General features: G+C 38.8%; 1 protein-coding gene across 2 annotated transcripts in view; it reads left to right on the plus strand.

Moving 5' to 3' along the window:
• The first annotated feature begins 2,613 nt into the window (after nucleotides 1-2,613).
• Nucleotides 2,614-15,244, plus strand: part of SLC29A1 (solute carrier family 29 member 1 (Augustine blood group)) — a 115,710-nt gene continuing 103,079 nt past the window's right edge. The window contains exons 1-2 of one of the 2 annotated variants that reach the window (XM_070734228.1): nucleotides 2,614-2,658; nucleotides 9,653-9,946. The gene's annotated coding sequence lies outside the window, so the exon portion shown is untranslated. Of the gene's footprint in view, nucleotides 2,659-9,652; nucleotides 9,947-15,244 lie in introns of those variants that run through there. The other variant, XM_070734227.1, reaches the window with a different exon arrangement.

A 15,244-nucleotide genomic window follows, 5' to 3' on the forward strand; every position in this document is an offset into this window, starting at 1 on the left:
TCTGGGAGTTGAAGTCCCCAAGTCTTAAAGTTGCCAATGTTGGAGACCCCTGCTCTGGGATATCTGAGTCTCAAATGCAGAAAGAGCTAGTTAACTCTCTGATAATCTTCATATCCATATTTGGATGACATGGTTGAGTTAACTGAGCTCCAAAGTGCCTCCACTATTTCAGGCTAAACTAATCCCTCTGGGTTAATTTCTGGATTTAGTTGGCTTGGTTAAGTGTGCACCACAGACTGTTAAAGAATGTCCTACAAATTGGACCAATGGGCCTGCAAATCCAGATAACAGGGTTTCTATAAGACACCATAGGTATGATTTTCCCCATACACAAATCGGAAAGGTTTATGACGTAAACCAGAAGCCACTGGATTCACACTCTGGTTTCGGATAATTGGAAATTCAAGCCACCCTGATGTTGCATGGTATTGCTTAACTTTAAACATGGGACACGAGCAGGATAGGAATAAGATGACAGGAAGCCCAACTTCTTTGGGAATACAGGCTGGCTGAACTTGAATTATGTTTAACACATAGCTCTGCCACTTCTTGCCTCTCAGGAAAAGGAAAACAGAATTGTTGCTGCATTTTGTAATCTATTTCTGTGGGTGGAAAAAAAGCTGCTTCAAGGAGAAAATCTGCTTATTACATCCCGTGATCCAAACATGTCTATCTGCCTTCCCAAGACTGCACTTCAAAGAATAGATACTTGAGCGGGGAATGATAGATTCCATTTCTTTAACTCAGGGTTTTTTTTTTACACAATTCGTTAGCACTATCTTTTATTTGTACCCTCTGTTTCGGCACAATCAAATACATAATAGTTTCAAATGAAATAAGGAGTGCAAGACATCAAGAAAAGTGGCCATACATAACCATACAGTTATCCATACAATTATCTAGTGACTATTCAAAGTTTCAAGGTCACTGAAAAAAAGTGATTTATGACCGTTTTTCACACTTGACCATTGCAGAATCTCCATGGTCACAGAAACGAAATTGTGACGCTGGACAACTGGTTCATATTTAGAATAATTGCATTGTCTCTGAGGTCATTGTGATCACTTTTTGCAACCTTCTGACAAAGTCAATGATGAAGCCATATTCACTTAGTAACCACGTTTCCTAACTTAACAACTACCACGATTCACTTAATAAATTTCTCACTTAGCGACAGAAATTTTGGACTCCATTGTGGTCATAAATCAAGGATTTGCCTATATTTCAATTGTGGGACTCTAGTTCAATCAAAAAGCTAAACAGGCCCAGTCCCACAGCTTGTTTATTTACAGGAATTAATAAACAAGGAATTGCAACCCCCCAAAAGATCTTTGTATCACAAGGATGACTAATTGTGCTTGGTTATCCACAATCTTCTCAGTTGTTAACCCATACTTTTCACCTGTGGATTTTATTTCACCACTAACCAAAATAAACACTATCACAATCACTTCTGAACATGGTATAATCTAACTTTTCTGCTCATGCACTCATTGCACTTTTACCTTTTTAGTGAAAAGTTTTTTTAAATAAGTAAACATCCCTATTGTTGGAATAAAGAATAATCACAAGATCTTGAATCTTAAGAATCCTTTCACACTTCACATAGAACAACTATCCCAGAATTACGAGGGTCGCCCAGAAAGTAATGCACTTCATTTTTTTCTTCAACAATTATTTATTGAACACAATGAAACTTACACACAAGAAAGAATGATGTTTCTTCTACACTCCCTATATTTCCATGTAATCTCTGCCCTGTTCTATGGCCTTCCTTCAGCAAGACACAAGGGCGTGTATGCCCTGTCAGTACTACTACTGCACTACACTGATTCTGCACTGTGCAAATCATCTGTTCATCATCATCCTCAAAATGTCTTCTGCGAATGGCATCCTTTAATGGCCCAAACAAGTGGAACAAATGTTTGTGAAGGTTCCCAACAGTTTCTTTCTCCACAATGAGAAATTCAATGACGACACGCTGCTTGTAACATATATCACTTACAGATGCTATTTTGAAACACCGCTGCAGCTACGCTATCTATCTGAAGAAACACAAAATTTACACACACACTCCTGACAATTCAAATAATGTACATCTAAAGTTTTGCATTCATACCACTATTGTAGGCTGAGAAAAAAAATGTAGTGCATTACCTTCTGGGCAACCCGCATGCAATAGAACTGAAGTAACTGAGCTCAGAATTTACTACAGCTGCATACACACATACATACATAGTACCAACTGAATTGGGTCACACCATGTATTAAATGGTTAGGTTACAACTGTTGGATGAACTCAACCATTGTGATTTGTTTACTACACCCATGGCTAAACCAACTGATGAATTAATGCTGCCAATGAGTCAATTTTTTTAGAACAGTGGAAATAGCATATAAATTGCTAAGATTGATGAATTAAGGCAGATGGAACAATGTGTGAAAATTATGAAAAGCTCAGATCAACAAGCCTTGAGCAACCATGCCAGGCTCATTTACTTATGTTGGCAGTGACATCTTGCTCAGCTGCTCTCCCAAGATAAAAAGGCTGTGAAATGTTTGTCAGAGGCATGCTGTATAGATACTAAAATTGGCCCTGGAAATAGAATTACTGGAGAACTGGGTGCAGCTCAGTCTGGAAGGCTGGCATCCGAGCAGGTAAGGAGTTTTAACTTGGCCTTTTTGCCAAAAGATTATTTGAATTCTTCCTAGTATTAAATACAGAATGAGCTGCTCAGTTATTTATTTATTTATATTTATTTTGTCCAATACACAATGAGGGTTTTAGTGGGTGGGTATATATATATACACACACACACACACACACAGTAAATACGTGATGAAGGTTATAGAGGAGATACTCATAGTAAAATATATCTAAGAAAGAATAGAAGAGAAGATATAGGAATAAAACATATCAGTGAAAGAAGAGAAGAAGAGATATAGGAATAGAAGAAAGGTATAGGAGATATAGGAGAGCAATAGGACAGGGGACGGAAGGCACTCTAGTGCACTTGTACTCGCCCCTTACTGACCTCTTAGGAATCTGGATAGGTCCACCGTGGATAATCTAAGGGTAAAGTGTTGGGGGTTTGGGGATGACATAGTACAGTGGTACCTCTACCTAAGAATGCCTCTACTTACGAACCTTTCTAGATAAGAACTGGGTGTTCAAAAGTTTTTTGCCTCTTCTCAAGAATTATTTTCCACTTACAAACCCGAGCCTACGAAACTGTAATTGGAAAAGGCAGGGAGAAGCCTCCATGCGGCCTCTCTAGGAATCCCCTGGGAAGAAACAGGGCCGGAAAAGGTGGGGAAAAGCCTCTGTGGGGCCTCTCTAGGAAACTCCTGAGAGGAAACAGGACCGGAAAAGGCAGGGAGACTCCTCCGTGGGGCCTCTCTAGGAATCTCCTGGGAGGAAATGGGGCCTCCACCCTCCCTGTGGTTTCCCCAATCGCACACATTATTTGATTTTACATTGATTCCTATGGGAAAAATTGTTTCTTCTTACAAACTTTTCTACTTAAGAACTTAGTCATGGAACGAATTAGGTTTGTAAGTAGAGGTACCACTGTAAATTTCTGTCTACAAGCTGCTCTTTTGCCCATAAAGAGGCAATACAGAAGTGTTACAGGTTTCTTGTATGTACAAAACCATGATCGCAGTGCTAGGATGGCTAGGGGGAAAATCATTCTGGTGCAGTCTGGATTTTTGCTATATGTAGCTCATTGCCATCTGCTTCCATATGCAAATGAGACTATAAATTCTAGCACTTCCACATATACAACCCCATGCAGTCTGTACCTTGTTCAAATTAATACAAACTTTCTGCAGCAATCCAGAACACCCAAAAAAAAAAAAAGGAAATAGATTGCCTTTCCAACATTTTGCATTCAGACTCATGTAATTTTATCAAAAAGTATCTGACCACTCAATCCATTACAATACAACTTGACACAAGATGTGAAGAGAATAGCACTGCCCTACACCAAAAACATCTCCGAAACAAACAACAGACTTACAACCCCATCTCATCACCATGGCACACAAAGCTAAAGCCCTGCAAAACCTTAAATGTTAAGATTTAAATAAACCAAACACCCAATAGCCCAAGAAGGAAAAATAGTCACCTGCAGTGTAAGGACTGTAACAGTCACTGTGTGGAAAAGTCAGGCAGAAAACTATCTAGCACATCCAAGAATATCAACTACAAGTCATAAGACACCATGGACATGCCTTAAATCTCAACACAGGGACTGACACAACTGAGTTTCAACTGAAACATTGTGAGCATCCTAGATCAAATTAAATGCAAAAATACTAAAGAATTCCTGGAAGCTTGGTATTAAGACAAATCAGCCAATATAAAGATAAACCACATTTATACACTATGGGCCATGGGGCTCTTAAACCCTCTGCTCTGGCCGTTAGCATCACTAACACGAATGAATGTGGTTGTATGGTTTTACGACTTTTGCCACCATCGTGGTTGACTTTAGAAATATAGAGACACTGCAAGGTTTTATTCCCTCAAAGAGCATGACAGAAAACCTGTGAACTCTTTAAATTCTCCACAATTCTACATTAGACTCACTTCAGTATACGGTAGTAGTTAGAACACAAGAAACAGGATAGAACACAAGAGACTGAATTCCAATCCTGTCTTGAACATGAAACCAGCTAAATGTTCTTGCGCCAGGGGTGTCAAATTTGCGTTGTCATGGTGGCGTATTGTGATGTATCAGGACTTTCCCCCCCTTTGCTAAACTGGGCATGGGCGTGGCCAGCCTGTGATGTATCCAGCCTGTGGGGCACGAGTTTGACAGCCCTGCTCTAAGCCCTAAGAAGACAATGATAAACCACTTCTGAAATTTTGCCAAGAAAACTGCAGGAATAAGCCGGGGCAATTGGCAGGTATCAATACTGGATCACACATAGACACAAAACTTTATTAGCAATTAGAACTAGAAGATCAGTGTTTTATTTAAGTCCATTTAATAAAAAAGATTCTGAATAAACAGCAACCAACAATATATGTTATTGTGTTATTGAACATACTTTTCACTGTCAACTTTCGTTCGTTGTAAAAAGTATAAAAAGCTCTTACAATAATTTATTGGATTTATTGATTTATCTATTTATTGATTCATCGATTGACTGATTGGATTTGTATGTCACCCCTCTACGTGGATTTGGGGCGGCTCACAACATATCAATAAAAAACACAATATATAAAATACAGTACATGTAAATCCAATTAACATAAATAGTTTAAAATTATAGAAAAAATTAAACATTTAAAAATAATTCATTCAAATGCACACTGTAAACATCCTACACATTTACTGGGCAGAGGCTGGGGTCTAGTGGCCCTAAGCCTGGCGGCATAAAGAAATTTTCAGATTCTTATGAAAGGCAAGGAGGGTGGGGGCAGTGCGAATCTCTGGGGGGAAATGATTCTAGAGGGCCGGCCCCCCCACAGAGAAGGCTCTTACCCTGGGACCTGGCAAGTGACATTGTCTAGTTGATGGGACATGGAGAAGGACGACTCTGGGACCTAACCAGACGCTGGGATTCATGCGGCAGAAGGCGGACCCATAAGTAATCTGGTCCCATAATGGGTTTGGCTTTCTTAAACTGAATCACTTAATCAATGAGATGACAATCACATATAGATTTGAGGAACCCTCCTCTATTTAAAAAAATGTTAATTGCTACCATTTGATTCTGCTCTTCGTAACATTTCAGGAGGGAGCAAAGAAATTCAGAGAAATAGCAGAGGATCTATACTAGTCTTGTATTGTTGATGTTAGTTTTTATGGGTCCATTATAAGAAATATACTGAACAAGAGTGGCATGCAAGAAAGGCAAAAGGGAAGAAACCACAGCCTTTCACAAAAGCACATTGCTGTTTCTCAGGTTTGATATAGACCACTTAGATAATCCAGCTTTGTAGCATGGCAGTGGGAGCAGTGCAATCATTTAGCGAGAGTAACTTCTGCAATAGTTTGGAAAATTGGCAGTTTTGTCAGTTATCTAAAACTGATATGAGTATGAGTCAGATAGTGTGATAATGATTTTAGACACACAAGTAGATTTACAAGAAATTGGCTGAAGCACAAGAATCTTTTGATTTGAAGTGTCTGAATCCAAGCCCTCCTTTTAATTCAAATGAAATATTGTGGTAAGGTCTGAAGTTCATCCAAAAATATCAACGCACTGAAGCAGTTCAGTAAAGATGATTGGGCCAAATGCTCCAAGCTAATGTTCAGGATTGATTAAAAGGTACAGAAAACATTTGGTTGAAGTCACTGTTGTTATAGCATATGCCACTTGTTACAAATACAAAACTTCACATTCCTTTTCCTATAAGGACTGTCACTGTTGTTATAGCATATGCCACTTGTTACAAATACAAAACTTCACATTCCTTTTCCTATAAGGACTGTGGATGTTGATTCATAAAGATATAGCACAGCACATGTTTTGTATGTTGTTTATTTTGCTAGCATCTACTTATTACTTGGATTTAGTCAAAGCACAGATTGCATTTTAGATCTCTGTACACAAGAATTATAGTGGTGAGACATAAAGTTCATGAACTTTTAAAGAGTGAACAAATTGTATCTCAATATGTGCAGGAGAAAGCCACTGATCCAATTCTTGGTACCTCCAGATTCAGCAACCAAGAATACAGAAGATGCATAGGGCTATTTTTCGCCCAGAGAATCAACAGAGCAGATGCAGCAATCAAACCCAAACTCCAAACCTTTCAAGCTAATTAGGGATAGCTTATTATCCTAGGTAATCTTTGCTAAAGTGAGTATTTAATATAATCAAAAAATTATTCAAACTGCCTTTACTTCCCCACAACCTGTTTCCAAATAGCAGGAATTAAGGAAAAAGTCTTTCAAAACCTAAGGCCTGGTACTTTGTAAATTTAGTAGTATCATTCAAAGCTCTTGGCTCATGTTCCGTTTTTGCCTGCCACTAGTGTTGAAAACTCATGTCCAAAAATGTTTGCTCACTACAGACATAATAAAATAGTACAATATTTTTGCGGTAATATTGGCACTGTACATTCACAGCCATCTATTAATAAGCCTATTTAGCAGGAAGAGTGAGACAGCCAAAATAAATGGATGTTATCAACTATTGTGTGAAACTGATTTGTAGGCAGAAAATCTTTCAGTAGGCAAAAAAGGAACAAGAACTAACCTCTAACCTCCAGAATCAAGTTCCTTTTAATCAGGAAACCTTAAAATGTTATTTTCTGTTCCTAAAAACTGAGAGGTCAACAATCTTAGCAAGCTATTTTTACCCAGATAGAAACTAAAATCCTAGAATATAGCAAGAAGGGAGATTGGCGTCTTCTATCAGAGTTTGCTGCTAGCATTTCTCTAATTAATTATCTGAGATAGAAGCTGCCTCTGAACATAGGTATTGCCAGATCTTCTCCAGAATGATAATTCCCTGACCTGGCCCTTCAGGTTTGGTCCTTCGTGGTGTACCATCGTATTTGAACAGATATACCTTCATGCTGTTTTTTTTCTTTCTCCCTTTCCAGCATTGTAAACTTCTCAAGAAAACAAAATCCAAAATATGTGAGGCTCATCATTTGTATACCACAGGAGAACTCTAGGTTGACTTGTCAAGTGATCCATTTGTTTGTTTTCTTTGCTATCTATAGCATAGATCAGTGTTTCCCAACCTTGGCAAGTTGAAGATATTTAGACTTCAACTCCCAGAATTCGCTGGCTGAGGAATTCTGGGAGTTGAAGTCCAAATATCTTCAACTTGCCAAGGTTGGGGAACACTGGTATAGATAGCTAAGATTCTCCTCCAATATCAATAGTCAAAAAATACTAACCTGCCTCTTTGAACAACTTTTGCATTATCAAAGTGGTGCAGGGAAAAACCAATTTTATTTTAGGGACAGCTTAGTGTTCACCTACTGGTAGCATTTGGCATAAAGAACATATCCACCTGTTGCTGGATTCAAAGCATATTTCCATTCCTCTCGGAGCCAGTTTCCTCAATACTGACTGGACCAGAATACAGAACACAAGAAACTTAGGGGGGGTGGACCCTTTAATTTATTGGCTAATTTATTAGAAAGTTCATGGCACAATGTTAATTTTTAAGCTGTTTGTTTCTGTTATATCATAGATGCTGTCAGCATATTTCGTTCTGGTGCCCAAATGATAAAACTGTAAAAATCGTCCTGCCACTCTTAAAGATTAAAAATCCTCATTTATGCCAGAATAAATCTTTGGTGCTTCTTTGTTTTTTTAAAAGTGCAGCTATAAACAGAAAGCCATTATGGGCGCTGCAGTCCAAAATACATGCACGGCTTTTAAGTTGTTCGCTCCTGCTTTTCAAGCCTAACCCCAAAATCTTCACCCTTAAATTATCTACTGTTGGCCTCTCCTCTTTTCTAAGAGGTCTGTAAGAAGCATACATAAGTGCACTATTGTGCCTACCATCCCTGTCCTGCTGTCCTATTATCCTTTTTATCCCCTCTTTATACTTTGTTAATACAAACTACACTGCTCCAAAAAATAAAGGAAACACTCAAAGAACACATCCTAGATCTGAATGAATGAAATATTCTCATGGAGAATAGGGGAGAAAGCCGGGGAGGGATGGGGTTATGTAGTCTTGTATGTCATATAGAATAGAATAGAATAGAATAGAATTTTATTGGCCAAGTGTGATTGGACACATAAGGAATTTGTCTTGGTGCATATGCTCTCAACGTACATAAAATAAAATATACATTTGTCAAGAATCATGTGGTACAACACTTAATGATTGTCATAGGGGTCAAATAAGCAATGAAGAAGCAATATTAATAAAAATCTTAGGATATACGCAACAAGTTATAGTCATACAGTCAACATGGGAGGAAATGGGTGATAGGAATGATGAGAAAAACTAGTAGAATAGAAGTGCAGATTTAGTAGAAAGTCTGACAGTGTTGAGGGAATTATTTTAGTAGAGTAATGGCGTTCGGGAAAAAACTGTTCTTGTGTCTAGTTGTCTTGGTGTGCAGTGCTCTGTAGCGACGTTTTGAGGGTAGGAGTTGAAACAATTTGTGTCCAGGATGTGAGGGGTCAGTAAATATTTTACCCGCCCTCTTTTTGACTCGTGCAGTATACAGGTCCTCAATGGAAGGCAGATTGGCAGCAATTGTTTTTTCTGCAATATATGTGTAAATATCTCCGAGTCCACGGAGAGGGGCGGCATACAAATCTAATAAATTATTATTATTATTATTATTATTATTATTATTATTATTATTATTATTATTATTATTATTATTATCTCAAATAAAAACTATTTTTAGAATTAAAAAAAGAGAAATATTCTCATGGAATACTTTGTTCTGCAAAAAGCCGAATGCGCACAACAGCATGTGAAACTGATGGTCAGTTAGTGTTGCTTCCTAAGTGGACAGTTTGATTTCACAGAAGTTTGATTTACTTGGAGTTATATTGTGTTGTTTAAGTGTTCCTTTTATTTATTCAGTTTTGAGCAGTATATAATTCTATACTTGCTTTACAGGTTAAATAAACAAACAAACAAACAAATAATAAAATAAATAAACAAATAAAATAAATAAATGAACATTATTATTATTTTTTAAAAGGCGCACAGGAAGCCCTAGACGACGGGGCTGAATGGAAAGGGCAATCTGCACGTGCTCAGGGAACACTCCCGCCCTCAAGTCCATGAATGTCCTGGCGCCGATTCCCGCCTTGGGTGATGGTGAGGGGAGCGCCGGTCTCCTGAGAGAGCACTAGGACCTGGTGATCGCCCTCGGATGCCACAAAATCCCTGGCGGGCAGCCGGGAGTCTCCTAGAAGAAAGCGGTGAAGGAAAAAGCGAACGCCGGCGCTCAGCGGTGGATATCCGGGAGAGGAAGACCTTGCAGCAGCCACATGTAAGGAAGCGAGCAACCCGGCTTCCGTCCGTCGGTCTGTCTTTCTTGGCGGGGGAGGGAAAAGGATCGCGTCTGAAGTACTTTTAAATCCTTAGAGCCTTCGGCCTCTCTTTATCACAGGCTCGGTTCGGTTCTGGTTGCAAGGGCGGCTGGTGTGGGGGGGTGACTGCCACTTTTTCGCTGAGCGGCAGCAACAGCTGCTGTCATTTGTCCCTCATGAGGGCCAGTTTCAAGGTGGAGCTTAAGTTGCTGAGGAATTGGCTTCCTGCTAATGTGTTTGCACTTGGCACACGTCATTCCCTCTGGGGGAGTCATCTGCCGCCTGAGACAGGCCCGACTGGGCTGCACGTGCTTTGGCACCAGCGGCAGAAGTTACAAATGACCGTTTGGGGGTTTTTTTTCACGCTTAATGACCATTGCAGCAACAACCCCCCCCCCCGTGACCCGATCCAGATTCAGAGGTTTGGCAATTGGGTTTATATTTTATGACAGCTGCAATTGCCCTGAGGTCATGTGGTCACCTTTTTGCAACCTTTCTGACAAACAAAGTCAATGGGGAAAAGCCGGATTCGCTTAACGACCGAGTTACTCACTGAAGTTAAGGACTGTGGCAAGTTGCTGTGTTATATTGTTGAATAATAATAATAATAATAATAATAATGTAATAATGCAGTGCTACAAAGCACTGCACACCAAGACAAGTAGAAACAAAAACAGTTTTTTGTCGAACGCCATCACTCTACTAAACAAATAATTTCCTCAATACTGTCAAACTATTTACTAAGTCTACACTATTACTACTAGTTTTTTCTCATCATTCCTATCACCCATTTCCTCCCACTTATGACTGTATGACTGTTACTTGCTGCTTGTATCCTTAAGATTTTTATTAATATTATTTCTTCATTCCTTATTTGACCCCTATGACAATCATTAAGTGTTGTACCTCATGATTCTTGACAAATGTATATTTTCTTTTATGTACAGTTAGAGCATATGCACCAAAGACAAATTCCTTGTGTCCAATACATACTTGGCCAATAAAGAATCCTATTCTGTTCTATTCTATTCTATTCTATTCTATTAGCCAGATTGAGTCAGGATGATGGGTGTTAAAATGCAATAGCTTGGGAAGAAACCAATAAATCAGTGGTGGCCATGAGGAGCACTTTTGATTTGTTCTTGACCTTTAGTAAGGAAATATTGCAAAATCCCCACTCCCATTCTTGGCTTTAAAAGGTATTCTCTGCTGCCATACCAAAACTTGTACACAGTGCTCTGAATACCAGTTGATAGTGATGGGTTTTTTCCCCCCAACTTGTATGCTGTCCAGTTCTCTGTGACAAATTGGCATGCTGCTCTGGACAATGCAGGGTGCCAGCAAAGGGAAGAATTATACTGCTAGGCGTAGCATGTTTCTGATAGGGAGCCTATAACTGTACGTAGAGTAAGGTCCAAAGGAACTTTGATAAGTCGGCCTGATCACACACATTTTAATATTGATTAAAAAGTGGACTTTTGCATGTAAGTTGGTTTGTGTTTTTCTCCTATATACGTTTTGAATGAGTCTTTTAGCTGAGTCAAAACAAGATTAGAATGTGTTTGAATATCAGGTCAAGCAGGGACGGGAACCCTGATTTGTGTTTTCCTTGATGTTTACTACCTGGACCAGAATATCTGACTCCACTTTGTCAAGGTTACCGGTTTGTGAAGTACACAGCAAAGGCTCTTTTCCTTTCATTGCTTCCAGAGCAGCTGTCCTCCGAATTCAAAACTGTTTCGGATTGGAAGATCAGTGGTGATAAATATCCATCTAGAGGTGAGAACGTGCTGCATTTATCTTTTGGGGCAGGAAAACAGAGATTGGGAGAAGCTGGAAGATGGCTTGTGATGCAAATAGGTATATATTTTGGAAAATGTGAATGTGGCAGAGTGCTCTTTAGATCAGTGTCTCATGTTGAAAGACATCCTCTTCACCTTCATGCTGCTTTTGCTTTTAAAAAAACCTTCAACAACAACAAAGAATTTGCTACTATTAGCTCTTGAAAGCCTTCAGACTGCAAGGAAAGCACAGAAGCTGTTTTTCTAGATGACCTTGAAACATTCTTTGATCGTTTTCTCAGCCTCAGGTTGCACTTGCTGCAGTATGCTAATGGATTGGGAGATACATGAAGGAAATATCTTAGTTCAATTCTGTCTGGGAATAGAAACAGAAGTGTTAGCTTTGTTGTGTTATTTGTTATTAATACTTAATTTTATACTGGTTTTTTTCTCCTGAGAGCCTAGCCTCTACCTCCAAAAAATGCTATAAAAATAATAAACAACAAAACAGGTTTCTATAGAACAAAAGGCAAAAGCAGGACTACAATGTTTTTAGAACAGAGTTGACTGTTTATACTGTTGGGCTTTTTTTTTTGGAAGGCTGATGATGGATACCCATGCTAACCATCAATTTGATGATGCCATACAGAGCAGCAGACTTATTATATGATAAATGTATGTGGAAGTTCTTCAAAATTAATCAGAATTAAGTTGTACAGGACAAGGGAGACTTGCTTTGTTTAATAACACTTGTAATCTTGTAATAATAGCTGATCTCAAATTTAATATGTGTCAGCAGTATGATGTGGCTGAGAAAAATACAAAAGATGAACAGCAACCTGTATTAACAAATATAGTTTCCAAATTATAGGATATAATAATTTCACTTAGGTATTGGATTCATAGATGGTACTACATTTTAAGAAGGATTCAGACCAAACGTAACAGAGTCAAAGAAGAGTAATTCCTCAAAGGGAGAAAAGGGGAATTGGGAATGGTCAGCCTTGAGAAGATTAAGATGGTATGTGAAAGCCCTCCTCAAATTAGGAGGTTGGACTAGAAGATCTCCAAGGTCCCTTCTAACTTTTATTTTATTTTCTATTTCATTCCATTCCATAACTGGAAGAATATTACTCAGGTTATCAAGATCTATTTTCCACTATTCCAGAGTCAGGACACTAAATTATGGTTTCTTATTATAGAAAGACAAATGTTGATTTAATAAGAAACTAACATAGTCCTTACTTTTATTTATTTATTGGATTTGTATGCCGCCCCTCTCCGCAGACTTGGGTGGCTAACAACAGCAATAAAACAATATATAACAAAATCCAATACTAAAAACAGTTAAAAACCATTATATAAAAACCAATCATACACACAGACATACCATGCATAAAATTGTAAAGGCCTAGGGGGAAGTGTATCTCAGTTCCCCCATGCCTGGCGGCAGAGGTGGTTTTAAGCAGCTTTCAAAAGGCAAGGAGGGTGGGGGCAATTTTAATCTCTGGGGGGAGTTGGTTCCAGAGGGCCGGAGCCACCACAGAGAAGGCTCTTCCTCTGGGTCCCACCAAGCGACATTGTTTTGTTGACGGGACCCGGAGAAGACCCACTCTGTGGGACCTAACTGGTCGCTGGGATTTGTGCAGCAGAAGGCGGTCCCTGAGGTAATCTGGTCCGGTGCCATGAAGGGCTTTATAGGTCATAACCAACACTTTGAATTGTGACCGGAAACTGATTGGCAACCAATGCAGACTGCGGAGTGTTGGTGTAACATGGGCATATTTGGGAAAGCCCATGATTGCTCTCTCAGCTGCATTCTGCACGATCTGAAGTTTCCGAACACTTTTCAAAGGTAGCCCCATGTAGAGAGCGTTACAGTAGTCGAGCCTCAAGGTGATGAGGGCATGCGTGATTGTGAGCAGTGACTCCCGGTCCAAATAGAGTACTTTCCCCCTTTACCAGATATATTTCCAATGGACACCAGAAAACCATCTATTGGACATGCTTTAATTGGATTTCTGCAGCAAGTGATAGCTCCTCGGCTCAAATGGTCTCATTCAGCTTTATGATTCTGTGGAGGAAACAAGTTACAGGGAGGAAAACCTTTGGAACAAAGACTAGTTGAGTGACTGATGCCTGCAAGAATGTCACTCTTTACTTCCCAATATATCCTTACTATTACTGCCATTGAAATAGTGATGTGATTGTCATAATAGAATACTGCCTCCCTCTACACGCGTTCCTCATTAGCTCTTTTCCAACTTTATTTTAAAAAATGAATTCTCAGATTACTGCATTCATTTAAGAGTGCCATTTTGGTTTACAAATAATTATTGTAGTTCTTGTAAATAACCATTTGTACAACCATTTGTTTAGTGGTCATTTGAAATTACAACGCGGTGAAAAAAGTGATTTATGACCATTGCAACATCCCCATGAACATGTGATCAAAATTCATATTTGGTATGTGATTCATATTTATAATTGTAGTGTCCCAGGCTAATACGATAACCTTTTGTGATCTTGTGACAAAGTCAATGGAGAAGCCAGAATCACTTAACAATCATGTTACTAACTTGACATGTTGGTCTATGGTAGCTAAGTATCAGTTTTGTACCACTGATTGAGCCCTGCTCCATTCTATATATCTTCCATGTGCTCCCTCTATCCTTAACTGGAGTTATTTTAAAGAATAGAATAGAATAGAATAAAATAAAATTCTTTATTGGCCAAGTGTGATTGGACACACAAGGAATTTGTCTTTGGTGCATATGCTCTCAGTGTACATAAAAGAAAAGATACATTGGTCAAGAATCATGAGGTACAATACTTAATGATTGTCATAGGGTACAAATAAGCAATCAGGAAACAATATTAATATAAATCGTATGGATACAAGCAACAAGTTATAATCATACAGTCATAAATGGGAGGAGATGGGTGATAGAAATAATAACAATAGTAATAGTAATGCAGCCTTAGTGAATAGTTTGACAGTGGTGAGGGAATGATTTCTGTAGCTGTGATGGCATTCCAGAAAAAAATGTTCTTGTGTCTAGTTGTCTTGGCGTGCAGTGCTCTATAGTGTCATTTTGAGGGTAGGGGTTGAAACAGTTGATGTCCAGGATGTGAACGGTCAGTAAATATTTTCACAGCCCTCTTTTGACTCGTACAGTATACAGGTCCTCAATAGAAGGCAGGTTGGCAGTAATTGTATTTTCTGCAGTTCTGATTATCCTCTGAAGTCTCTATCTGTTTTCTTGGGTTGCAAAACCAAACCAGACAGTTAAAGAGGTGCAGATGACAGGCTCTATAATAAACAAAGCAGTGACTCACTTAACAATTGTGGCAAGAAAACTTGTAAAATGATGCAAAACTAACTTAAGAACTATCTGACTTAGCAAGGCAAATTTTGGGCTCAGTTGAGGACTACCTGTATTATCAATACAGTACTTGGTTATTCATTTCTGAAGG

Source organism: Erythrolamprus reginae, chromosome 1, assembly GCF_031021105.1.
Source record: "Erythrolamprus reginae isolate rEryReg1 chromosome 1, rEryReg1.hap1, whole genome shotgun sequence".
NCBI classification, from domain to species: domain Eukaryota; kingdom Metazoa; phylum Chordata; class Lepidosauria; order Squamata; family Dipsadidae; genus Erythrolamprus; species Erythrolamprus reginae.